The sequence below is a fragment of the Vicugna pacos genome, chromosome 11, assembly GCF_048564905.1.
Source record: "Vicugna pacos chromosome 11, VicPac4, whole genome shotgun sequence".
NCBI lineage: Eukaryota > Metazoa > Chordata > Mammalia > Artiodactyla > Camelidae > Vicugna > Vicugna pacos.
Genome location: NC_132997.1, coordinates 95,024,242 through 95,051,795, shown reverse-complemented (window position 1 = coordinate 95,051,795; position 27,554 = coordinate 95,024,242). Strand labels below are relative to the sequence as shown.

General features: G+C 50.7%; 1 protein-coding gene across 5 annotated transcripts in view; it reads left to right on the top strand.

Annotated features, from left to right (window-relative positions):
* The first annotated feature begins 7,854 nt into the window (after positions 1 to 7,854).
* The window catches only part of CHST15 (carbohydrate sulfotransferase 15), a 73,888-nt gene continuing 54,188 nt past the window's right edge, over positions 7,855 to 27,554 (top strand). Inside the window, exon 1 of one of the 5 annotated variants that reach the window (XM_072972074.1) lies at positions 7,855 to 7,984. The gene's annotated coding sequence lies outside the window, so the exon portion shown is untranslated. Of the gene's footprint in view, positions 7,985 to 8,038; positions 8,226 to 8,985; positions 9,106 to 9,192; positions 9,752 to 27,554 lie in introns of those variants that run through there. The other 4 variants (XM_072972075.1, XM_072972073.1, XM_072972076.1 and 1 more) reach the window with 4 other exon arrangements.

Here is a 27,554-nt window from a genome sequence, read left to right as displayed (position 1 = left end):
CAGGAGCTGAGACCCAGCTGCCTCCTTGGATGGGTGTGTGTGCTCCACAGTGCCCCAGTCCCCACCATTCCCCATTGTCCACCTCTGGTCCCCTTCAATAGTGTCTCGGCCAAAAGGAATGTGCCAGGTCCCCCAGCTCAGCGCCTGGCATTAGCGTCCTCTTCCTTTGTCTCTGTGCAGCAGGGAGCCTGGGCGGGCACCTTGTGTTCCTGGAGAAGACTGGTCTTTTTCTCTCCCCTCCCCTTCCCTGTGGCCTCAGTACAGCCAGGCAGTTGGCCCATCTCCTTGCTCTGCCCGTGTCCTTGGGAGGCTGGGGTAGGTTGGAGACCAGGCCTCTGAGAGGTGCCCTGAGGTCAGGAGGCCTACCTCCTGGTTGACCACAAGGGCCCACAGTTCAATTCTGGATTGAGGGACCAGCCATGAAACCAGTCTCCTTCAAGTTCCACGGATTCAGCGCACGGGTTTCGGCCCCCTAGCTGTGCCTCGGCTGAGTACCTCTCATCACAGACTCCTCAAATGTACAGGATGCCTGAGACTTAGGAGATAGCAAAGCTACCTGCAGTCTCTTTGGAGACCCGGGGACAGGAGGAGAAAGGCCTTCATTAGACACTCAGTTGAGGTGTGGAGGTCCCCAGAATCTTTTCCAGGGTCAACTTGGAGCTAAGGGTTGGATTGTGAGCAGCGCTTTGCATCTTGAGTCTGGGTGGGGGAGGGGAGTGGGAGTGGGATTTAGAGAAGATGGTCAGGTGCCAAGATAAGAGGCGGGGCAGACTTGGAACCCAAGCCTTCCTCACCTAACGGGACTCTCCTGGAGGCCTGGGCTGTTCCCCTCCACCCTCTGACCCCTCCCCAACCACATCCCGTCTCTGTCCCAGACTCCCATACGGCACACCAGTCTCAGACCGGGACACTGCAGGGTCCGGAGGGGCCTCAGAGATTGTCCGGACCACAGGGGCCTTTTCGGGATTCACGGGCCGGGCATTAAGTACAATGAAGCTGCTTCCTGGGGAAGCTATCGGAAGGATTTAAGGAAAACTGTGAAATCGTCTTAAACACTGTCCCAGTGAGAAGCCCGCTGGGTTCTGCCCTTGAACTCTGACACCGGCTGATTTTCCCAACAGGGAGAAATGACCCATCAGCACCGGGCTAGAATTTAGCCCCTTTGTTTTCTTTTAATTATATTTACTTTTGGACAATTTTTTTTTGTAGTAAATGATAGTGGTTTTCCCATCTATGATGAAATAAATCATCTTTTATAAATATATTTTTCAAACTCTTTTTACTGTGGACATTTCCAAATACAGACCAGAAATAGAGATGGTCTGGACATCCTACCCTGCAGCTCCAACCATCAGCAGCTGTGGCCAGTGTCACTTGTCTGCACCCCACTCTTCCCACACCCAATTATGGAAGCGCCTCCCAGACACCTTACAACCTCATCTGTATGCATTTCAGTCTGTAAATTGCTTCTGTGTGAGTTTATTGAAAAAACATGGTAAGTGAGTCACTGTACAGGAAATTCCAGATAAAGCAAAATCTGAAAGCGGTCTGGATGACTAGGGGTTGTAGGCCAGCCTCTAACTGAGTGCATGAGAAACCTAACCCCAGCCAGGCCCTTGCCCCAGCCCTGGCACAGGCAGGGTACTTGGTTCTTCCCATCTGTGTCCTGTTAGATCAAAAGCCTCTAAAGGGCAGGGCTGCGGTCCTGGTGGCTCGGGCATGGCATCCCTGGACCACTCAGGAAATGTTTGCTGATGTGTGATAGGCTGAATTTTAAATGACCCTGTCACCTTTGCCCCCAGTGTCATGCCTCTGAATGTGTAGGTTACACAGCAAAAGGGACCTTGCAGATGTAGTTAAGGTTACTAACCAGTCAACCTTAAGATAAGGAGATTGGCCTGCATTATTAACACCCTGCACTCTCCTTGATGGGCTCAATGTAATCATAGGAGCCCTGAAAAGCAGGCAGAAGAGAAAGCAGTGGGGTTCTAAGAGCAAGGAGGACTTGAAATGCTGTTGCTGTCTTGTGGGTGGAGGAGGCCACATGCAGAGAAGTGCTGGTGTCTCTGAAAGTAGAAAGAAAACTCAAGCCAACACCCAGCAAGGAAGTGGGGACCCCAATAACTACAAAGAAATGAATCCTACCAACAACCTGAACAGGGTTGGAAGCACTTTCTTCCCTAAGACCTGCAGATAAAAGCCCAGCCTTGTTGACCCTTTGATTTTATTCTCATAAGACCTCGAGCAGTGAACCCACCAGACTTCTGACCCATAGAACCTTGAGGCAGTTACTAGGTGCTGTTTCAACCCACTGGGTTTGGGGTCATTTGTTACACAGCTATAGAAGACTGATACAAAGAGTGAGCCAGTCACCTTCTGTCACTCTTCATGATGGGAAATAAAGATTCTAATGACACTTTGGAGAGGGCACAGTCCAAAGAGTCCAGTTCCACCCTCATGTCTTGGGCAGGGATGTGAGGCCTGGGGAGGGGAAGAGGCCACACTCACATGGAATTTTAATGTCATCAAAGAAACTTCTCTAAGGAGATGGCATTTCTCAAGTTAACTCTCCTTCTGGGCCTCACCCCCACCCACTGAAATGAAATCTCTGGCACTGACGCCCAGGAATCTGCATTTAAAAAACTCCCCAGGCTTCTGAACTCAGCAGGCATGGAGAAGAAGATAGCTAATTGGAGCTGGGGGTAGAAGAATCAAAAACTCAGGATGACACTGAGGTTTCTGCCTCAGGCACTGGGCCAGCTGTGTGGCGGGAACATTTAGAGACCCAGGGGTTATGAGGGTTGAAGCAGGTCTGGGTCCAGGAAAATGAAATTTATTTAGAAGGCTCAGGTATTTCACAGCGAGGACAGGCAGGGCTGCTCTAAGTGCACCAAGGCAACAGCCCGTCTTTACTGTTGGGGGGTTGTAGATCTTATGACACAAACAAGTAAGTGAAAATGCTAATGGCTGTAAACTGTATCTCACTGGTGAAATGTCTATTATGCAGCTAAAAACATCTAGTTAATAGGCACTGTGCTTCAACAATGGGTAGCAACAGAGTCTTAGGTGGTGATAACAATGACATTATATCTCTTTCATCACCTGTAAGTTCTTTGTATCCCCAATTACTGGCCATTCACTGACTCCTGGCCTCAGACACCACAGGATAAAGAGGTGTACCACTCCAAAGATGCTGTCATCACTAAACGATGCTGCCATCATTAAAACCACTTAGAGTCCCCATCTGATTTTCCTCCAGAGGTTTTTGTCTGTGCTTTCAGAATCCCCAGTCTTCACTGGCAGGAAGGCATCTGATTTTAGAAAACAGTCTGGTGGACGAGTCACTAACCAAGCCAAGAGATTCCAAATGAGTCTTTCAGTGGACATTTACTAGGCACATTCGCTGTGCCAGGCTCAGAGCTAGAGGCTAGGAAAATAGAGACTTACACGACCCTGTTCCTGCCCTCAAAAGGCTTACGGTCCCTCAGACTTCTCTGGAGGGAGGGAATTCCAAAATAGAGTTCTAAAACCTTCTGTCTGTGGCAACATCTTTGGACTAAGTGAACTGACCTCCTGGGAGACACTGTTAGAATAGATAGTTCTCATGTAAATATATGAGTTCTGATGTTTGTTTAAAACTGGCCTCATTGCTTTCTTCACTCAAGTGTCTATACAGAGTTGAAGTCTGCAGCTTTAAGGAATCTGTTATTATCCTAAATCCGGCTGAGGTTTTGGATTGGGTGTAGGAAATTTTCACAAGAACCTAAATTTCACATCGATTTGTGATGGATTAGCATACCAAAATTGGCTTAAAGTGCACTTAATGGATGCATTACTGCAGAAGGGATCTGTCTAACCAGAGTATTTTTAAATTTATGAAATTGAAATGCACTTCAGGTTACCAAGCAGTCTAAATTCGGCAAAGTCAGAGGGCTGGAGACAGGTTGTTGCCAGTGGCAGAGATCTGAAGCCAGGTCCTCCGAAACAAATTTGAGAGCCTGTGCAAGGGCTGAATTGGGAGCCTTCTTGCACCCAATTCCGCCCTTTCCAGCCTAGGAATTCTGACTTCAGCAGCCCCACCCATCATGCTGTAACCTTAGAAACAGCCTCAAATTTGAGAATAAGGTGTAGTTGAATTAAACTTCATCTCGGTCTCTGCTAAAGTGTTAACTGAAAATTAAAGCATTAGCTGATACGGGAGGTCTCTGACAACTTAAACGGGTATTGCATTCTTACAGGAGGCTCTTGGAAGACCCCAAATGCTCTGATCTTGGTGCTCCTATGGTAAAATGACCAAGAGCAAGTTTGCTGCTGTTGAGCTAGAGCTTGTAATGGGCGGTGCCCGTGGTCTGTCTCCTTCCCCCCTAAGTGGTCTGCTGTCCCCACTTTAAAATCACTGGGCCAGTTCCTGGAACTGTGATTCCCATCCCTCAAGCCTTGTAAGATGCACTTCCAACAGCAATGCCTCTTGAACCCACAGCTTTAGAAGATGCCAGAGCTGCACGTTTTGAGGTCCCTCTCCTCTCCAAATGGGCAAACTGGAGGGCAGAGAGGGGCTCAAGGTCTCAGAGGCAGCAGATGGCAGAAGCAGAAGCTAGGTCTCCTGGGCCTCAGTATTTCCTGAGTATCTTGCACGTACGAGAGGAGGAGCCTGACACAGCTGTGTTCACCTCTTTACTCTGTTCTTACTGTGCTGACCCAATGGATGTGCCCACCATGAACTTGAGTTCATTGGCACTAGCGCAAGCTGAAGGTATGGGAGTGGCCTTTGGTCTTTTCCTATATTGTTTTGTTTCTGAGCCTTACTCTCCTCATCTAAAAAATGGGGATTAACTAATATTGGTGCACAAGGCTGTTGTGAAGGTCAAAAGATGTAGCATGGGAAAGTGCTTAGTGTTTGTCCCCTGGTGGGGGGGCAGTTCTGTAGGTCCCCATCCTTAGGAGGATATAGAGACTTAATCATCTTAGTGGCTCCAGTGTGTGGCACAGTGCAGGTGTTCAGGGAATGTCTGCTGAATGAACGAATAAATGAGTGAATGAATGAATGAGTGAATGAATGTAATTTGGAGATCATGGCAGGTCCTTGGTCTTCCATTTTTCTGATGTGCTTGCATTGTCTCATAGAATCTTTACTCAAGTCATACTTATTCATTAATTCAATTGACCAGCTAAATAACAGTTATTATGTGACTGTTTTATGTAAAACTGCTTTTAATGATATTGATTACTAATAATAGCTAATAATTCTGAGCTCTTAAGATCCTAAGAATTGTGCTTAGTATTTTTCAAACACTGCATCATTAATCTTCACACCAGTCCACAGAGGGGATGTATCAGCCAGCTACTGCCGCAATAATGCTGTGTAACAAAACTCCAATGTTCAGTGACTTACAACAAGCATTTTGCCCCCTTGCTCATGTGTCTGTAGGTCAGCTGAGGCAGTTCTGAGTCCAGTTGTAGGTGGGGTAACTTGGCTCTAGGCTGCAAGTTGAGTTGGGGTCTGCTTCATGTGTGTTTACTATGGAGCCTTGCTGGAAGAGGCAGCAGCTTCTTGGGATATGTTCTTCTCATTATGGATCCAGAGCAAAAGAGAGCATGCCCAGCCCTGCAACACATGTCAAACTTCTGATTCGGTCACATTCTTTAAACTCTCATTGTCTAAAGCAAGTTGTATGGCTGAGTCCAAAGTCAAGGGATGGGGGCATATGTTCCATACACTATGAGGCTGTGACAAGGATGTAGAAGTGTAATGCCCTCCATGGGGTCAATAATTCAATCGACTGCTAGTAGGGGCTATTATAAGCCCCAAACTGAGGCACAAAAGGGAAAAGTGTCTTGCCCAAAGTCATTCAGTAGTAGGTGTCAGAAGTAGGATTTGAACCCAGACAATTTACTTCCAGAATTACGGAAGCCTAAGTGTGCATATAGGGAGGGGGTATTGGTTTTCTTAAATTACCTGCATTCTCCCCACCCCATTAGTTGCCAGTGTCACATTGGCACCAGCCTCACTCACGGTTACACATCCATCCGTCCATCCATCCACACATTTGTACATGTCTGGCATTTGGATGTTCTCTCAGCTCTCCAGAATAACAGACTCAAGGGCAATTCTTGGGTAATTTTTTGAAACTCAAGTTAAGGAAAAAATCACTCTCCAGTTAATCTGTGGCATGTGTATAAATACCTTTAGAAAGTCCCTGGTGGAATTCGTATCAAAGTGGCACCGTGATTTTACTTAAAAACAATTTGCTCCCTGTCAACTGTGATTTCTGACACCCGAATCTGAAAGTGATCTGGGTGGGCCTTGAGCCATCTCCACGACGGAGTGATGTGTTTATTTGGAGGGAGGAGAGGAAAGACGGAGGTATGTGTGGCCGTGGAATAATGTTCCCCACACCCTTACAGGAGGGGATTTCCTTCTCTGTGTTTCCACAGAACCTTCCCTGTGTTTGTTTAAACCCATTGCACACTCTGGTCTGACAGCTGCCTGGCCCAGGGCCTTCCCTGCAGACGCATGCACAACCAACCCTCTTTAACAGCACCCTGCACTGTGTCCCCTGGTGCAATTACTTGAGTATATAAACCTCACTGAAAGGCAGGCTTTTCTTGGGAGCTAATAAATAAGCCCCAAAGCCACAACGTGTTTAAGACCTTGAAAAATGGCATCATCATCTATTGGGAATTGTGAACCCTGCAAAAAGCAGCTCATTGTATTTTCAGAAAAAGGTTTTTGTTTAAAAAAATAATAATGAACAAAAACCACCAAGTGGCGTCTATATGGAAAAAGCAATCTAGTCTTAGATTCTAAGGCTGGTCTTTTTGCTACATTAATCTTTCTGCGTGGATTTTATGTAAGAGGCATTATTTGCAGGAAAACAAGATACAGTTTTGAAGACTTCCCCTCTCATCCCCTCTTCCCATCTGCAGTTATAATCCTCCAATTGTGACCTCTGCATTAGTTGCCATGGATGCTGAGTAAAAGGTTGGGACCTCAGGGTGGGGTATAGTTTCTGGGGGGTGAGATGAAGCCTCAAGCAATAAAAAATCACATTTTTCTACAAAGAGAGGAAAGGCACCCTCAGGAAGCATCCCTCAGTGGGGTGCCAGCTCTTGACACTTAGGGTGCACTCTCTTTCAGCTCCACGTTTGGTTGCTTTGAGGACAGGATGCTGGACTGTGGCCATGGGGACACGGGCAGGCAAAAGATTATGTGACTGAAGACAAGGTTGCTTTTTTTTTTCTTTCTGTCTCTTGGACCTGTTCCTGAGAGGCTGGGCTTGGTGCTCCAAGCGCCCCTCGAGTCCAGTCTTCCAGAATTCGAAGTGTCTTTTCGTTAATTGATGGTATCTTCAGACAAGAGGCCAGGAGTCGACTCCTGGTGCTGCTTCCTCGAACACCCCAGGTGGTTTCCTGGAGCAGCCACCCCTGGGCCACTGTGGCTGGGCTCGGGGACCCGCTGAGCCTTCCCTCACTGTGGAAGCAAACAGGCTGGGGCGAAGAGCCGAGGAGAGCCTTCTTGAGATGCAAAAATACAACAGAGGGCGCAGAACCCACCAACGCCGTGGCCTTGAATATCAATGTATGGGCTGGCTCCAGACCGCCAAGTTCATTAAAAATGTCTCTGGCGGGGTGTCATAGGCAGACTTAAGGGGTTTCGATTTGCTTTCTATTTGGAATCACAGCATCACACAGACCGTGTTTACTTGGAAGGGGAGGGGGCGGGAACCAAACCCACCGCTCGGCGCACACGCCTTGATCGCACATTCCAGACTCGAGCTGATGTGTGTCAGCGCGACATGGGGCGGGGGGAGGGCTCTCTTCGGATGTTTCATTCGTTATACGCACGTCACTCCCAAACTTTTCCTCCCTGCGCTCGGGGAGCCAGGTTGACGCGCCCTGGATGCGGGGCTCCAGGCGCGGGGCTGGGCGCGCTCCCGCGGAGCCGGAGCCGCAGAGGCTCCCGGGCTGGACTCGGGCTTCTCAGGTACAAGTTGGGTGCCAGGCGCGGCGGTGGGGGCGGCGACGAGCGCCGGGTGGGAGTCTGGCTCAGGGCTCCGGCGCCCCTCCGTGTTCCGGCGGGGCAGCGCCGGGGGCGGCCGGGGCTGGGCGTAGGGAATCCGGGCCCGCGGAGGCTGCGCGCAGCCTCACTCCCCGCGGCGCTCCCGGCGCGGTGGCGGCGGCGGCGGCCCAGGCAGACAATGAACTTGCGAGCGCGCGGAGCCGAGGCAGGTTTGGTCCCCGCGCCCCTCGGCCCAGTCTCCCCGAGGCAGCCGCGGCCCCCAGCGGAGGGCGTCTCCTCATCGCCGATCCTGGTCGCTCTCGGGGCGCCCTGCGCGCGCCGGGGACCCCGCCGGAGGGGCTGGCCGGCGACGGCGCAAGAGCTCGCACGCCCCCTCCCTGGCTGGAGAGAATGCGGCCGGGGCTTGGGGACAGGGGACCCGGCGGTGGGGTGGTAGCGCTGCGAACAGCCGGAGGTCGGCGGGGAGCTCACTCCACGGGACACGCACGGGCGGGCTGTCTAGGAGAACGGTCCCAGGAAGCGGAATCGGGGCTCCCGCGCGCCGCCCCGCTCTAGAAGCTGCAGGCGGAGGACAGACGGACCGACCGACCGGCGCTTTCTCCGTATGAGCGCGCCTTGGGTGGGGGTGGGGGGAATTCCCCAGCCATGCGCTCCGCTCCCCGGCGCACTTCGGGGAAGTTTCCAGGCGCGGCCCGGGGCAGGTAGGTGGGCATCCGCCACTCTCCCCGACTCCGATTCAGAGCCGCCTCCCCGCCCCCGGCTCCAGTCCCGTGGCCGCTCCGGGCGGGAAGCGGGAGGCGGAGGGCGGGGGGTCCCAGGCGCCGAAGCCTGTGGGACCGGGTTCCGGGAGGGGGGCCGCGGGGGCGGGCCTGGGAGGAGACCCGGGCGCTGCGAGGCCAGAAGCGGCCTGAACTTTTGCTCCCCGCCCCCTTCTCCTTCCTCCCCGCCCTCCACCCCTTGCCCCCTCCCAGCGCCCGGCCGCGGCTCAGGAGGCGGCGTGACTCTGGAGTAGCCAGCGCTTCCCGGCGGCGGCGGCGGCGGCGGCGTCCCCGGCCGGCCTGGGCACGGCGAGCCGAGCGCTGCAGGTCTGAGCCGAGCGGCGCGGCAGGGCGGCCGGGCGGCTGGGGCGGCGGGGACCGAGGGGCGGCGAAGCTGTGAGGGAGCTGGGGTGGCAGCTGCCCCTGCGCGGGGGCGACGCTTGCGATCGTCCTGGAGCCCGAGACTGTTGGGTTGTGTGTGCGGGTGGAGAGGACTCGGTGGCTGTGGGCGGTTGAGGGGCGGGTCGTGGCGCAGCTGGCCCCCTTGGAGACACCTCGGATCACGGGATGGAGGCGCCCGGCAGAAGGGAATCTCGCCTTTGCGGGAATGAATGAAGAGCTATGGAAGCGCCTTCCGACTCCTCCGGGCGAACGGATTGGCCGGCGTGCGCGCGTGTGTATGCGTGAGTGTTTAGGATTCGGAGCCGCCAGGGTCCTGGGCGCGGCTGCTGGACCTTCCAGCCGCGGTCCTGGTACCCACGTTGCCCGCCCGCCCTGCGTCCGGGGTCTGCCTGAGCGGCTGGAGCAGCGGGTGTAGACTGGAGTCTGGGGCTCGGATGCCGGCTGTTGGCGGCTGGATGTCCACGCTTTGAGTAGAGAGGTTGAGAAGGAGGCGGCACAGGCTGGGGCTGGGACCTGGTCCTCGTGCCCCCATTTTCCTGTTCCCCGAGGCCCTTCGCTGTGTTCACTCTGGGTAAGTTGATGGCACGGAGTTTGGGGGAATGAAGTTGTATCTCCAGGACGCCCCACGAAGAGATGTGGCGCACCGTTCAGCGGGCTGAGCGGAGGGCTTCGCAGGGCCCCAGCTGCTCTTCATCAGCTGTTGTTCCTGGGAGGGCAGCCACTCGCTAGTGGAGCAGAAAGTCAGCCCGGGGGCATCTGCTTCCCTGAGGGACTCAGGTGGAAACTGAGGCCTGGAGATTTGCCCTAAGTTCCTCTAGGACTTCCCACACCATCCTCTAACCCAGCTTTCTTACTCCCCCACCCCCACTCCAGCAGCAAAATCAGGAACTCTCCCTTCCAGAATGTGGCACTTATTAATTTTACCAACTGTACATTGAATCAGGATGTCTTGATTGGTACGTGAGTACATGCAAATCATATGTGAGCTAGTTTGAAACAGCAGGGGAATAACACTGCCTTTTAATTAGATAGTTTTTATCAAATATATTTTGCTCTCCAATACTCCTGAAAGATTGGCAGGAAAATGTTCTTCTTGCCTCCTGCTGGATAGGGAAACTGAGCCAGCAAGGTAAAGTGGCTTGTCTCCCTCCCAGGACATAGGTGCATAGGTGAGCAGAAAGTGGAGCTGCAGGGCTGTCTTCCCTCCAAGGTCCAGCTCCCCTGGAGAACCATCTCTAGGGCCCTCTAAAGGAAATCCAATGCTTTTGCTCCCCCCCCCCCTCCCCCGGGTATTGCAAGGCTGCAGTGAGCTGCCTTGTGGGTGAAGCAAGCAGAGTTAATTCATCCGGGATATTGTGTGTGGGGTGGAGTGACAGGTCTGTCCGTAGTGCTTCCCACGTGTGCCTTGCTTTTCTTTGATGATCAGATGGCCAGGGAGCCCAGCACGGTCACTGTGGCTGCCGTGAGGGCTGCTGTGTCTGTACCTTGCTTCTCCTCTGTGGCTGCTGCCCCTGGCCAGGAGAGGTGAGGCATTTGGTTTTCCACTTGCCTGAAAGAGAGATGATTAATCCCTGCATCTGGAAGAGGTGATGTTTGCAGGAAAGTATGGGAGAGGTTGGTAAGTGGGCAGTGGACTCTGCTTTAATTGGTGTCTAGAGAAAGAGCAGAGGAGAAACTCCAGGTTAACCAGTGGGGCCACGGGAGCCTGAACGTGCACTAGTGGGAGCTTTAGGTTAGTGCTGGGTTGTGATGAGATAGTCCAAGACCACCTAGAGCCTGACTGGAGGTTATCTGGGCTAGCTATCGTAGCTAGCACCAGGGAGCGGGCAGAGGGGGAGGACTCTGGGGCTGCCCTGAGCAGGTGAGCGCATGCCCTGCCTAAGAGGGCAGCTTTGACTCAGCTCCAGTCAGTTGGGGGGAAAAACCAACTTGACAGATCTTGTTAATTTTCAAGAGAATTCTCTAGCCTGGATATTTAAGTGTGTGCTTAAATTCTTGAAGTGGAATAGAGGGTTAGGGGTGAGTGCTCTGCCGAGAGGTCTGAAGCTTGACATCTGGCCCTGTGTTTGTACATTGGGAAGGGTGTCCCGCTGTCAGAGAGATGTGACACATGGTAGGCATGGGGATCACACCCCCCGAAGACTGAGGGACTAAAAATTGATGGGTGCCCAACGTGCCTGTGGCCATGTGCCAGGCTCCTTCACGAGCTGGGTGTCATGCATCCATTCAAGAGCTGTTTGATGAATTCTTGTCATGTGGAAAGAGACACTCTGCATAAAACTTTGCATATAATTTCATTTATCAAATAGTACACATAATACAGTGGTGAGACAGAGTCCCAACCCTCATAGGAGGGGAGCAGGCAAAAATGCCTGTACCTGATGGATGAATGAACAGTGAACTGCGTTAAGAGCTGGGAAGGACAATAAGGCAAGGAAAAGTGCCAGAGAGGAGAGGGCTGGGGGGCGGAGGAGGCTCCTTTTTCTTATGTGGAAACTGAGTCTCAGAGCAGTGGGTCCAAAGTCACACGCCTGTAAGTGGAAGGTCAGCCCAGGTCTCCGCTCTCCAGCTCCTGGGCAGCTCTCTCCTCCCCGCCCTGCTCGGCTGGAGCCTCTTGGAAACTCCCAGATGAATGTACACTCGCTGTGGTGGGCAGCTTTACCTTCCTGTTCGCATGTCCAGACCCTGTCCCTGTCCCCAGGCCTCAGCAGGCCCAGGATACAGAGGTGCCATTTGGAACCCATTTGTATGAGAGAGGAGTTTCCTTAAATTCTAAAAGCAGAAACTATTTTTAAACGGAGCTGGCCTGGGAGTGTCATTCTGTGAGCACTCCCTCACTGGGCATCTCTTTAGCAGCACGTGATTTAGAAGGGATGCTTTCAGCCACTGGTGAGAACAGTGCATCTGTCTGAGTGTCAAGGAGCTCAGATGATGCTGACTGACTTCTGTGGTGAACGTGTTGCCACGCTGTGAATCCAAAGCTTGTCTTCTCGCTTAGCTGCCAAGGTACCAGGAGACTGTTTTGACTTGCACGGGGTGTTTCTTCATTGTTCTCAAGTGCCGGGGTCTGATTTCCTTCCTGAGACGCTCCTCCTTTAAAATGAAGCACTGGGACGAGATGATTTATGTGTTAGACCCAGGTCGTCATGGCATGAAATGAAACGTAAAGGTGGCAGTTTTCTAATGAGGGTATCAGTCTCCATATGAGGGAAGAAAAGTAAAGGTTTTGTGTTGCTTTGGGCCAATACAGACTTTTTTTTTGAATATGGGAGTTGGGATGGAAAACATTTGGTCCAAACAGCTGTCGTTTCCTGGGTTCCTACCGGTTCCTAGCTGGCCCTGTGCCAGGCAGTTCAGACAGGTGTCCCCCTTTGTCTCAGTCGGAGAATGGGGAGGCCGTTTGAGATCATGGGAACTAAGCTTTTAGCCATCGGGATGTGCAGGAGGAAGGATCCCAGAATGGCAGTGGAGGAAGGAGGGCAGTGAGGTCGGGGGTGGCGAATATCGTGGCTCTAGAAGGGGAAGGCGGGCGTGAATCAGCAAGTGGTAAGCTGGAGGGGGGTGTCGGGGGGTGGCGGAGGAAAGCAGGTTCTTGGTCTCTGCTGATTTCGAAAGGGATGTGGAGGAAATGCGAGCATCCTCTTTCATCATCCGCAGCTACATGCAGCATTTATACATTCCTCCAGGTGCAGGCCCAGGGCCAGGTGCGTGGGGGCCCAGGGCAGCACTCAGATTAGCGGGCGAGGCAGAACTTGCACGGGTCAGAGTTACACAATGCTGCCGAGAGAGCGGCAGGAACCTGGCTCAGCGACTCTGAGATTGGAGGGGCCTGGGGAGCCTTCACCCCTGGCCTGAGAGCTGGTGTCCTTTACATGATTTAATGCCTGGCAGGTGCTGGGGGTGGTGCCTGACATACATTAAGTGCTTCATAGACACTGGCTCTTGTGTTATTCTTTAGTGCTCATAACCAGGGATGGGGGAAGTCTCTGAGCTCCCTGAAATTGCATGTACAGTTTTTTTATGTAGATATGTATATTTCTTGGGGAGGGGCATGGCTTCTAGTATATTCTACCTCCAAGGGCTTCTCTGACACCCCGTGAGGCCAGGCTCCCCAGGACACCTTGGATTTTAGTCAGGCTAGTTGCTTCACCTCTCTGGGCTGTTTCTTCATCTGTGCAAAGAGGGAGCTGGATAAACAGCCGCCGCCTGAGATGCTTCCAGCTAACGTTGTGGACAGGCTGTGGATCAGTTTGGCTCTGCTCCTCCTTGATGCGACTAAGCCGAGGGCAGACCAGGCAGCTTTTGCCCAGGAAACATGCTGGGATCCCTGCCTTTGAACGTTACATCGTGAGCACCACTCTAAGCTTAAAAGGGTCCTGAGCAGGTGAGCGGGCCCTTCTTGCTAGAGCAGCGTCTCCCTGACCCCTCTGCTGCATTTCTAGAGTTCGATCTGGTCCAGGCCTTCTGGGTCTCTGAGGAAAGGGAGGCTGGCAGATCCTCAAAAGCAGAGAGTGTCATTATAATGGAAACTTGGACACTCTCCAGAATTGTCTTTGTGGTAAAAATATTGAAACAGGCAGTCGAGTCACCCAGGTGCCTGGAAAGTACCCCAACATGGGCAAATAATTAGATTACAGGGCAAGGGTAATTATTTTTTTCCTACACTATTCAGGAATCTGGTGGTTTCATGGCTTCTCTTGAAGCAGAATATGTACCTGCTGGCCGCTTTGCCCCCTGTAGTCAGAAAGATAGTGGTGTGCCCTCTGAGAGGGAGAAAAGGCCACAAGAGGTGGTGATTCCATCTCTCCCAGGGCAGCCCTGGATCTCAGGAGAAGTTCTGTTCTCTGCTGTACCCTTGTAGGGAGCTGCCCCGAGGGCCTGGGCCTGTGGCATATTTGCTATGAGGTTGGAAGGTGCATTTCAGAGTCTGAGAGTTCTGTGAAGGTATTCTGTTGTCTCCATCCCTCATTGAAAGGGGTCTGGGCAGCTCTGTCTGCCCTTGGTGGCACGTGTTAAGGGACTCAGGCTGAATGACGTAAGTTCAGCCAGCACCTTCATCTCCCAGTCAACCAAATGTTTGGTGCTCACTGCGTGGGTGTTTTTGTAGCCTGGGTGTTGAATCCTGTAGACTCTTGGAAGGGCAGCATAGGTGGTGGGGTGAGCCTGGGCACCACGCTGACCTGGCTTCAAGCCCCTCCTGTGTTTCTTTGCTCCATTATCATGACCCTGGGCAAGTGGTTTAATCTCCTTATGCCTCAGTTTCCTCATCTGTAAAGTGGGGTTAATAATCTATACCTTACAGTGCAGTTTGAGTACCAATAGTACAATTTAGGGTTCAAGGGAGCTCCCCAAATGGAACCCCTCTTTCCTGGGCAAGTTCTGAATAAAATAAAATAAGATAAAAATGTTTGTTCCTGACTGAAGTGGGCATTGGAGAATGTGATTGAACCTGTAGGCAAGTGGGCATCGCAATCCGAAAGTGAGAACTGTGACTTCCCCTGAGTCAAAGGCAGAATGGAAAAGTGGCAGGCTCTCTCCGGGGCAGCCCCATTCCTCCCCCGGGCAGCCAGCAGGGGGCAGTGCCTACTCTGTGTGGGAAAAGGCAAGGCCAGACTACCAGTGTTCAGACACTCCTTACACACTCCTGGGTTGGCATGGACACCACCAGCTGTAGACACAGGTGCTGTTACACAGGTGGGACTCTCTCCACGAAGAAAGAAACAGTAGGAGTGAGCAAGAAGAGCCCCCACCATGCCTCCACCCCCAACTCCCCTCACCCCACCCCCTCCCCACAGCAAATAATAAGTGATGAGCTCGGGGCCTGGCCCGTCATGGGGGTGGGGAGGGGCTGACACCTGGCACCTCTTAAGTTTACAGTTGATAAGGACATTAGATGTGCAGTTGATAAGGACCAGGGACACTGAGGTTAGGAAGTGAGCCTGTCAACTATGCATTGTTATTTGCAGAGCATGGCAGTGATTAGCCAAACTGAGATAATGATTAGCCTTTGACCTCAAGGCTGCATTCTAACTGTAAGGCAAGTGTAATTTACAAGGAGAGGCGGAGCTACTGCCTGACCAGTAACCTGATAGGCTGAGTGGAGAGCCTTTCCCGCCTCCTCTTGTTTCCCCCTTACATCCTGAGCCTTCATCAGCCCCCTGCTCCCCTCCCTTCACCACCTTCAGCAAGCTTTGCCAGTAATTCTTACCATTCTCCACATCCTCCCATCCAAGTGTTACTGTCCTCCTCTGAGCATCCTCGGTTCTACTCTTGTTGAACTCAACCTTGGCCCCACCCCACTTTATAGCAGGTTCTCGTCATCCTGCGTGTAGCCCACTGGTCCAGCCTGGAGAGCCTCTCAAGGGTGAGGAGGCTATCTGGGGGCTGACTCAGTCATAAGAGACTTTGATCTTGTTGAACTAATGCATCAAAAGCCACTTTGTCCTGGAGAGAGGGCTGTGAATGGATTTCACGTGGGCCTCTCAGTGTGCACCCAGAAGACAGAAAAGTATCTTTAGTTTGGTAGCATGGTACAGGAGAGTTAACGTTTGTCACTAAATTCTTGAAGGAGTCAAGAGCTTAATGGAATAACCTTGGCTTTTTGGACAGATTTTGGGGCTATTAAAAGGTAGTAACCACAGTTTTTTGTGTCTTGAGAGTCTTAAGGATAAACTTTATGGAAATTTGGTTGGTATTTCAGGAGTAGAAGTAGGAGCCATTTACTCAGGCAAGAAATGTGGGGGCTGTTAGTGTTTCTTATAGCTGATATAAATAGCTTGTCTTTAAGTTCCATGCTCCTTTGTTTGGAATGTAAATATTTGCATTAAAAATAAAAAGTGTGTCCTGGTGTGTATTTATGAGAGCCGTAATTTCCAAACCAAAAATCAGACTATTGGTCTACAGAGGATTATTGCCTCTGATTTGTGAACCTGTTTATATAAAGAGTCTTCCAAATGTACACACACAGAACCGTATTTGCTTTGTGCACATAAGGGATCTCCAGGATTACAAGAAAGCGGGGTTGCCCCAGGGCATTGATCCAAGTAATTGTGTTTCCCGACAGACACTTGGGATCATACCATCTGTTAAGTTGCAGCCACGCTGGGCAGAGTGAAATTTTGGCCCAGGTCCTGTGGGACCAACCAGCTCCCCATCCTCAGTTTCCTGGATGTCCAGGTGGGGTTGACCGCAGCTGGCTCGTCTCTGGGTCAGGTAACCAGACACCTGATTTCAGAATTGCTGTTGCTTCAGGAAGATGTCGAGAAGGATGAGGGATCGGCGTTCTTTCTGTGCTGTCATTTCCGGTCCAGGGTTCAGTCTGAGGGCCTCTGTCCCATGTCATCCTCCATCACATTCTTGAGGACAGTTGAGCTTTTAAATTTTCCATGAAGAACAGCACAGACTTGTCAGACACTTGCCGGAGACAGGGTATCACCACTTATCTGGTCTCCACCCTCTTCTTTGGAGTGAGAGATTGGGGGCTGCAGTGGGGCTGGGCCAGGGCCTCTGCTCCTGGCATTGTGTGTAGGTGTGGGTGGGGGTGTGTGGGTGTAGGTCTGTGGGTGTTGGGGTGGGTTTATTCTTGAAACTCTCTGTGGCAGCCCTCGATGGAAAGCCTTTCTCCAGAATCTCGACAAAAAAGAGTAGGGGTCAGTTGGTCTGTTGGAGAGGGCCTACTTGGTGGATAAGCCAGCCCCGAATCCAGGCTTGTCCTCCACCTGTGAACCTCCCTGTCATCACAGGGCAAAGGACAAATGAGAGGACACCCAGGAGGGTCTTGGCAGGGCCCAGGCCCCCCCCCCCCGCTCTGAACTCTGGTTAACTGGTACCAGAACCCCCTTTGTCCGGCATCACAGCCAGCCCTGGGCCCTTCTCTTGGGTTGGGCCAACTCCTCCTGTCCCACTTCGCACTGTTGCCCTAGGACCGGGCACTCAGTTGAGGTAGCAGGAATCCTCTGTCTTGCAAAGGGCATGGTGTCCTGGCTGTAGGAGTTTCTAGCATCTCTCTGTTAGTGGTCCCAGGATGCTGAAGCCCATCCACAGAGTGAAGAGCCAAGTGGTAGCCCCCTCGCTGCCCCACGCACCAGCCATCGTTAAACACTAAACTTCCCCTAGTTGCCTCTCACTTTGACCCATTGGTGAATATTTCTTATCTGAAGAAACATCGTCCATGCTTAGAAATGGTGAGTCCTTAGGGCGGACCGTCTTCCTGTGACCCTGGTGTTCTTGAACTGTGGGAAGCTCCCGATTGCCTTTTCCGTGCTTGTCTCTAGCCTGACCGACAGCAATGTGCCCTTCCCTTATTCTGTCACAGTTTGAGATAAACGTAACAGTTCCAGGAAGGCCCCCTCCAACCCCACCCAGGCGCACTATTTTGAAAGTCAGAGGAAATAGCTGCTTTTAGGACACGTTGAACTTGCCTAAGAAAGTTATCAGTAGGACTCCAAGAGAGGATAGAAGGATGCTCCAATTAATGAGTGGGAACAGCCTGACTTCTGTGTCATCCTAACTTTGAAAAGCTATTTATACTCACTCTCGAACAGTTTCTGGGAGAAATTAGATATGGAGAGGTGTACAAAAGAGGAAAGCGAGCTTTGCAAATGTGACCCTCCTCATCAGAAATACCTTCCAGGCTAAAAATAAAAAAATCATTTGTGGCCATGGGTCGACAGTTGAAAATCCACGGATCTTTTGCATCGTACACAGTTGGGCTCAGAGAATAACAATGATGTATTAAAAAGTAGATGAAAGCTCGGTTGCCATTTGGCTGGCTGATAAATTTACTTTTGGCTGTTAAAACTGAAACAAATCAATGGAAAAATGCAGGCCTGCCCAGTTCTGAGTCAGCAGTTTTATTTTGTTTTAGTTTGGTTTATGGAAAAAGGAGATTTGCCTGTTGCAAATCAACTTTGTACCTTTGGACCAGTTATGAAGCTGCAGGACCATTTAGGGAGATGTGTGTGTGTGTGTGTGTGTGTGTGTGTGTGTGTGTGTGTGTGTGTGTGTGTGTGTGTGTGCATGCATGTGCGTGCTTGTATGTATATATGTATATTTATGTGTATAGATATTTATTTTACAAAGTTCTCTCCTGATTTATTTTTAAAAATCATGCAACACTTTTCTGCCCATTCAACCTATTCTTTTCATATAACAGCTTTATCAAGATGTAATTCACATAACATACAATTCACCCTTTTAAAGTATACAGTTCAGTAGTTTTTAGTATGTTCACAGGTATGTGCAACCAGAACTACATTTTATTTGGAACATTTCATTGTATCAGAAAGAAACCGTGGAGCTATTACTTATCAGCTCCTAGCTCCCCATTCACCCCCACCCTCCAGCCCTAAGCAACCAAGAATCTATTTTTTGTTTTTATTGATTTCTCTATTCTGGACTTCATAGGAATGAAATCATATAATATGTGGTTTTCTCTGCCTGCTTTATTTCACTTACTATAATGTTTTCATGGCTCATCCATGTGGTAGCGTGTATCAGTACTTCATTCCTTTTTATGGCCAAATAATACTCCATTGTATGAGTAGACCACGTTTTACTTGTCCATTCTTCTGTTGGGTTGTCTCCACCTTTTGGCTCTTGTGAATAATGATGCTGCTATAAACATTCATTTACAAGTTTTTGTGTGGACACGTTTCCATTTCTGGAATTAAATCTGATGAGATATTTTTACTTGCTTTTAATAATAAGATTCATTTGCTTTTTTTATGTGCTCTTTCCCTGACCCTAGAGAAGACTTGATTCTCAGATAAGGTTCTGATCCCCCCAAGTTGCCTAAATTTTAGAGCTTGCAAAGGCCTTCAGGGACACATCATCCAGCCCCATTTTGTAGATGGGGAAACTGAGGCCCAGAGAGGCCACATAAAGTCAGGATTGAGTCCAGGTTTTTGGAGTCAGTCCAGTTGCCCTGAACATTCTCCCTAAGCACTTAGTAAAACCGCAGGTCACCGTCTTGATTGGCTGAGGACAATAAATAAAGGCTGGTGGGGAGGACAGAGGGTGACTGCCTTGCTCAGGCCCACTGTTCCAGCCCCCTTTGACCTGCAGGGGCCCCGGGACGGCTCATCCTCCACCAGCTGCCAAACAGGCACTGCAGCTTGCGGCGGCGCCGCGCCTTCCTCATTCTTTCCCTGCAGCAACGGCAGGCCAGCGCTTATCCGGGGAGTAATTAAATTAGGAACCAATTCAGAGAATGAAATTTTATCTGATCTGGCCAAGCCCAGAAACACGGGGCTGCGATTGTGACTCCAGGGGCCTTTATGAAGTTGTTTTTTACCGAGTTAAGCTGGGCCACTGCAAGGCAGGAAACGTACGGGGCCGGCGGGCGGCTCCCCCGGCCGGCGTGTTGCAGGGGCTGGGGGTGCATCCCAGGGTGTTGAGCTGTGTCCCCAGACTAGCTTTTGTTTTGTGACCGGAATATTCTTGGTGAGGATCCTCACGGATACGTTTCGTGCTGTGATCATTGACACCGCCATGCACCGCTACAACTGTAATCAGAAGTAAACTTGGCAGGAGACTCTTTGGCTGTAAGTCCAAGGTGCTGCATTGGAACCCCCTCAGGGCTCTTTGAAAGAAATGCACACACTCCAGTCCTACGTGAGTTCTTCGGGGTGGGCCCCGGGCATCTGTGTGCGTGTGTGCACGTGTGCGTGTGTGGGCACATGTGTTAAGCTCTTTAGTTAAGACGAGAGGTAGCAGTCATTATGATTGTTCTTTGGAGAGAATTTCCAGTTCTGTGGCAAAGATGGGAGACATAATCTGCACAGAGAGCTCAGGAACGAGCCTCTTTTGCCCTCAGTCTGTCCCCAGCTGTGACTCTCTCTGGGTTTCTTGATCAGATTCCCTGGATGTCACTAACATACATGTTCCATCACTGTGGTGTCTATGGGATTTAGCTCTGGTTTCCTTCTCTGTGTAAACGGCCCCAGCCCTCATCCCCATAGCGGCCCATCCAGAGGCCCAGGGATCTCCTTCGGCCCTTAGCTGGTCAGTGCAGGAGACCTTCTTTCTGTCTCTGCCACTAGAAGGCTGTATTTGTCCCTTTAGGACGGGAGGTGTGTCTTATTCCAGGTTACATCCCCAGGGTCCAGCCCATGGGGAAGAATGATTGGATGGATGGAGAAATGGATGAAAAGAGGAAAGGCAGGAATACATTGGTTAACTGAAAACCTCATCCTGTTGTACGGAAACAGCAAGAGTCTTACTGGTCGTCTGGTTTGTTTTCCTATCCTGTTCACCCCCCTTTAAAGCTGGAGAAACCGAGACCTGCGGGGGTAAAGTGACTTGCCCCTGATCCTTCAGCTTTGGGAGCCTGACCCTTCCTCTCCAACTCTTATGACTCAAGCTCTGCATCTCCCTTAAGAGTCACCCCCTGGTGACCGAGGACCTACTGTGTGCCTGACTCTGTCCTAAGCTGGGAATCCAGCAGTAACTAGACTGGGTCCCTGCACTCACAGAGTGTGTCTTCTCGCGGACAAGTTCGCAAGTATCGGAGAACAGACAGGAATAAGTGCTGTGTGATGGGGAGTGACTGTCCTGGTGATGGGGGACACCTTTCCACAAAGGCAGCATCTAAGCTGACCCTTGAATGACAAGACGGCACCACTGTCTGAAGCTTGGGAAAAGCATCCCAGGCAGAGGGAACAGCCAGGGCCAAGATCCCAAGAGGGATCAGTTGATGGGACGGGGTCAGGTAGGCTTGGGAGAGCCTGTCAGAGGACTTGGTTCATAGCATGCTCGGGTTCACGTCCATTCTTTTCCGTTCTACACCCTCCAGATTATCATTACAGCTTCACTTTCTCACTGTCTTATCTCTGGGTGAAGAACACTTGTTCCAGGCTGGCTGGCCCGCGGCTGCTGCAGTTTCAAAAAGCAGGGCTAGTGAGAAGCCAAGAAAATCCCCATCCTCCTCGTCCTCTCACTCAAGGTTTGGCTGGTGCGCAGAAGTTATTTTTATGTAAGCACATGCTTGAGAGGGGAAGTCTTGGGGTGGGAGCTGAAACCACACTCATAACAACAAGACTGAAATAGTCTATGAAGTCCTAAAGGTGAGCATGTGGCTGTTCACTTGAATTTGGTGACAACTCCAAGCAGCCAGGTTTGGGGAGAGAGGACCCTTTGGAGGGGGACTGGGGCATCACAGACTCCCATGCTGGCGTGGCCCCTGACTTGCTTCCCTCTGCTGGCCTTGGCCAGGTCCCATCCCTCCCTCAGGGCTTGACTTCCTCTTGCGCCTTCTCACATGGGGGATCCTTCCTCCCTCCCGTTGTTACCTCCAGATATTTCTCTCTCATCGTCTGTGAGAACCTCAGCTCCTTAAGGGCCCTGCTGTTCGTTGTCTCTTTCTTGGCAATCACCTCTCTACCTCTTAGGTAGTGGACCTCAGGTCCCTCCATCACCCAGGTACCGTGGTCTCCATGGATACACCCTATTTGGTGCTCTGGCCTTCTAGATCCTCCACCTGCTCTCCCCTTCAGGATACTCTGGACCTTGTCTGCACTGGGACCCTCCATACAACAGACAGTCAGTCCTTGTTAATGACCTCCTTTCCTCTGTGGGAACCATGTCCAAAGACCAACTGGTTGACCTGATGCATAGTAGGGCCTCCACAGATTACTCCTATCATTCATTTTCATAAACTTTAAAGCTCTCCCTGTTGCTCCTCCCTGGACATCCTTAAATGTTGCAAAGTTCTCCTAGTAAACGTTTATCAGCAGTTGTAGCAATGTGCAGCTCCATTTTTGTTGTTTATGATGAATTTTTCAACGAGGAACAAAATATATGGATAAATTTCCCTATGTTTTAAGAAATGGGGAAATAAGAGAAACAGTTTCTTTTTCAAAATAACTTGATTTAGAATCACTCCAGATGTTCATTCAGCATCTCTTCCCAAAGTTCCAGGCCATACTGCCTGGAAACTGTGACTGTTTTGACATTTTGAAAACTTGCTAAAGTCCCCTTAGTCTTGTGGCGCTCCTAGATTCTACCTCATCATTTTATTTTAGCTTTTCAGTTTGGAATAATTTTACACTCACAGAAGTTGCAAAAATGGTAGAGTTCCTGCGTACTCTTCAAGCAGCTTCCCACAATGATAACATCTTACATAACCACAGAACATTATCAAAACCAGGAAAGTGACACAGTGATGGTGCAATACATCACTGAGCTTTATTCTGCTGCCATCTGACTGTATTAAACATAGGGATCCGCAGCACTTTGGAAGCATTTTAGAATTTCATGAACTTCAGTGTTGTCATTTACCTTTTAAACTGTTTTTGGATCCCTGCCAACTGGCCATCAATTAAAATTAGTTTTTATCAGATCAACAAATACTAGAAGACCCGCAGTTTATGCAGTTCATGTCTCCACGTGTCCATCTGGTGCTTTGCGGTGCCTCTTCCTGGGTGTGTGCACCCAGATAGCCTTCTTCCTCAGATCTGGGAGATTCTCAGAGATGAGGACCCATGGAGAACAGTCTGGTGAAATAGAACATTGGACAGGGAATTGAGAAACTTGCATTCTGGTAGTAGTAACCCACATTTGAGTACTTAGTATGTACTTGACTTTACATTATTTCATTTACTCTTGGCAACCTTTGAGATAGATGTGATTAACACCCCCACTTTATAGAAGTGAAAACTGAGGCTAGAGAGGGTCACCCTGCCCAAATTTTGGTAGCTTATGAATAATAAAATTGGCACTTGAACCCAGGCAGTCTGACTTCAGAGGTTGCTGGCTCTTACCTTGTAGGACTCCTCTCATTTTTTTAGGCCTTTATACCTCTGGTCCTAGTTCTCCCTGACTGCTCTGTGTCCTGGGGCTCCTTACTTGACTTCTCTGAGCCTCTGCAATGGGAGGGGCTTGGCTGAGAAGATGTCATGTCCCTTCCATCTCTGAGTGCAGTTGGTTTTACTGGTGAAAATAGTTGTATCAGTAGAGCAAGAAACACTACGAAGATCTGAGTAAAATTTCTGCCTTGTCCCTTGTAGGTACTTTTAAGGTTGGGAAAATTTCTGCTGTCTAACTTGGCTTGATAGGAGCCTCAATTCCAGCTGAATTATGCTCTGGTGTATTTTAATTAAACCGTCTACAAACTGATTTCTTAAAGATGCAAAATCCCCACGCAGCGTGCTATGTCTGAACCCCCTACATTCAGCTCTGGGTCAGAGTGATGCTTGTAATAACCAGGAGGCGTCATGTGAAGCTGCTCACTGTCAGCTTTATGGGCACATTAATTGTGAGATGCCACCGGAACGAGATTCGAGGGCATTATCAGCAGATATGTAATTGATTTTGCCTTCTCCACAAAGGAAGGTTAAAAATTAAGCTTGTTTATAAATGGTGCTTAAACCACGCTGTCCTGGGGACGAGTTGTAAAAACTAACAGAGCAGGGCACTTGTGGAAGGGCTTAATTTTCTTTTCAGGTTGTGGAATGAGTTCATCCCTCAACACAGGTAAAGATTTTCCCATTTAAAGGGCCGGAAGAGTGTAATCTTCAGGTCATAAATTTCACAGAAGGGGCTTCCAGTGAGTGCCTGAGAGATGGCTGGACTCTGGGATGACTGTGTAATCACATTAGCTTGATAAATTAAAGGTCCCCATATTTTTTAAATTGTCAGGCAGAGCTGCATTAGTGAAGATATCATTACAGATTAGAGTTATGAAAAACGGGCTGGTGGAAACTGCTTTTGCTAACTTCACTCCTGGTATAGAATGGAAGATTCTAATTCTGAAATGATCCTGGAAAGGTCCCTACTTAAACCAATGATGGGCTTAAACCCAGGGCATAATGCCGTTTTCTAAGCATTCATTTGTACTTTAGCTGTTACTCTACCAGGAGCAAGAGAAGCTCTCTGGATGGGATTTCTCTCTTAATCCTGATTGTAAAAATCTTTGGGTATCTCCAGAATTGGCTCTATAATTTGCAGGCCCCAGTGCAACATGAAAATCCAAACCCCTTATTAAAAAAATAATTGAGAACTTCAAAATGGTGATTGCAGAACATTAAGCTGAGTGCAGGGCCCGTCTGAGCACCGGGCCCTGTGTGCCGGCAGGGGTTACGGCCTATGGGGCTGGCCCTGGGCATCTCAGTTCCCAGATGTGCAGCCCCATCCCTCTTGGCTTTCGTCTCCGGTGTCCACTGCTTGGGCCCCGCCCTCCTAGCTGAGTGGGAGGCCCCTGGAGAGAGTCCAGAATTTCAGGGTCACTGTAAGTCACCCTGGTCATTTCCCAGCCGTGGAGAGAGCCAGTGCTCAAAGCTGGGTGGGAGGGGGCGGACACATACTCCAGCAACCTAGAGCATCCCTCCCCTGGAGCAAGTGGCCGCAGGGCCCAGAGGGCTGGTTCTTCTTTGTGTTAAGTCTTTGTTCTCTCCAGCACGTTGAGCTGAGACTTGCACAGGCTCAGTGGGTGCCCTTTCCCTCTTAGAAACCAGTGGAAAAGCGGGAAGTAGCATCCTGGGCTGGCTGCCAAAGGGAGGGGAGGTTCCCGCAGAGGGGCCAGGACATGCAGGTTTTAAATTGAAACCGAGGATCTTGAATGAGGATTAAAGTTATATTTTATGGGCGGAGGAGCCTGGGGGTTGCTGCCCTGCTCAGAATACCTAAGGAAAGCTCTTCAGAGCCGCGTCTCGGGGGAGTTACTGAGGCCGCCACTGGATTTTCCCTCCTTTTGTTCTCAGTTTGTACAGAGGTCACTGGGGATGTGAGCTTGGAGTGAGCCAGGAGGCTCTGCTCTCCTTTCATTGTTACAAGCTGATGGGTCTGAATGGGGCTGTGACGCTGGGAGAAAAAAAGAAACTGTCCTTTGTACGCCTCCCGGCTGGGGAGAGAGAGCCGGTCAGGAATCTGGCGGCCGCAGCAGCCCTTGCTGAGCCGGAGACCAGGCAGGAAAGTCTGCTGTACCTGGGGATCCGGAACCAGAGCCTTCCTTGCCGGAGTACACTCAGCCGGGACTTAACTTATTCAGCACATGACAAGTTACAGCACCTTCGTGTGCAAACAAAAGCTGGTTTTATTTATTTCCCCTCTTAAGACTTCTGTAATCATTGTTTTTATTTTGAAAAGTAAAATAATAGGGAAAAAAAGCCCACAGTGTTTTCATTACCTGGTTAGGGAGTCTCAGATAACTTAAATAATATGTTGGGTTTAAAACTATAGAGGAAAAAAAATCTCGATGCACAAAACAAACAAACAAAAAGAGAGAGAGAGAGAGAATCATGAAAAGATGGATGTGCCAAAACTATCTTTCCCCTCTGCAAAACCTCACAAACTCCAACTCATCTGTCGTGTCTGCCCACTGGGCCCCTGCCCAGCACAGCCGCACTGAGTGGAACTTGTTAATAAATGAATGAGTGAGGTTCTGGATTCCTGTTCCGGCCAGTGAGTTGGCCTTCTTGGACAATGGCCTTAAATGGAAGGAAACTGTGAAGATACAAGAAACTAATACTGTCATGTTTGAGACATTGTGGTTAGTACTTAATATAACTCAGTCTCCCCTCCAGCCCTGAGAGGCAAACGGCATGATACTTGTTTACAGAGGGGCAGATTAAGCTCAGAGAGGTTTGGTAACCTGCCCAGGGTCAACCAGCTGGCAGTGGCTGGGCTGAGGTTTGATTCTTAGACATGCCCCATGGCTGCAGTCTACTCTTTCTGCAGGAGATGTCAGGGAGAGGGAGAAATGACACTGATGGACAGCCAGGTGTTTGGCATGCCTTGCTGTCCCCACTCAGTGAGCCCTAATCCAGAGAGAGACACGGACAAGGAAATAAACACTTTGGCTACGATGTGCCCCATCCCTGCCCTCATGGAGCCTGGGTCCCAGTGGGTGGGCGAGGTACACACACTGAGTCAAATGATCATGTGATTTCAACTGTCATGCATGCTAGGGGGACACATGGGACAGGGTGATGTACGAGTGTGATGTACGAGTGTGCCTGTTCGAGCATTGAGCCGGTGTGGCCTAGGATACAGGGAGATGTCAGAGAGTTCCAGGGACTGATGGAGGAAGCTTGGAGGAGAGGGGGGCACCAAGGCAGCTCTGAGTCCAGAAGGATGGGAGGGAAGGTCCTGGAAGGCCTCCTGCAGGGGCAGAGTCTGCAACTTTGGGTGAGTCTGACAAGCCCAAGGGCGCCCACGTCCCAGTGAGGTTCAGAATGTGGTGGGCTCCTTGTTCCTGGAGACTGGGTTGATTGCACAGCTGGCCAGCTCTCCCCTGGGGCCGAATAGCACGTTCCCTTCCCCGGGGGTGCGGCAGGAAAGCTCGGGTTTGCTGTTGATCTCACGGCTTCAGCGCCAGAAAGTCTTCTAGGGGGAGTGGCTAAGAGGATACACGGGAGCGAGCCCTTGTGAGCGGTAGACCTCATGCCCCCCCAGCATGTGTCCAGCCTGCAGGTGGCTGCCAAGCTGAGCTGGCCCCGTGATGTGGCCCCGGGGGAGCTGGGGCTTGCGGCCTCCTGACCAGGTCCACCCCAGAAGGAGTCATTTAAGGCCCTGGAAACCCTCTGAATCTGGCAACTGGAGGTCATTAGCCTCTGAACTGTGAGCTCGGTCATAAAATGAACGGAGGTGGCTTTGGTTTAGTGCTTTGAAAGGAAACAGACATCGATCTGATAGAAGGACGTTCTCCTTAGTGGCCAAGGCGACAGGGCTGGATGGCATGGGAACATTCATGCTTGTGTCAGGTGTGTGGACAGCAGCCCAGAAACCCCCGGTTCCATCTGCTCACTGTGCACCCACCAGCCCCTAGTCAGGGGAGATCACCATCCTGACCCCGCGGCCTCTGCTGATCTCACACGGGTACTTTATATAAATGGAACTACGTGGAATGTTCTCTTTTGTGTCTGGCTTCTTGGGCTCAGTACTGTGTGAGATTCTTCCCCCCGGGTGTTGCTTGCGGCTTTAGTTTGGCTTTACGGCTGGTGCTCTGAGCATTCTAACTCTGGCAGGTGCTTTCGGTCAGCACTGGGATGCTTTTCTGTCGGGCACGTGCCTCGGAGCAGAATTTCTGGTCGTTGGGAATGAGGGTGCTCAACAGCAGTGGATGCCGCTGGTTTTCCAAGCGATTGTAGCAAGTACAGTTCTCACCAGCAGCGTGTGAGTCTCCTGACAGATGAAATAAGAGCCTGGAAAAAAACAGACTGACGGGACTCCTCTTTGCCTCCTGTCCCAGAACAGGGGACACCAGGCGATGACTGCTGACCATTCCACAGCTTTGTGCTGGATGGATAAACTGGGGACTGAGCAGAGAGAAGGTCCCTGTGATGTCCCAGGAAGATGCCCATCCCTCCTGGGATTCTGCATCCTACCGCCATGTTTCACTGGAAGCTGGTCTTGGCGCCTGAACTTGGGAGTGCAGA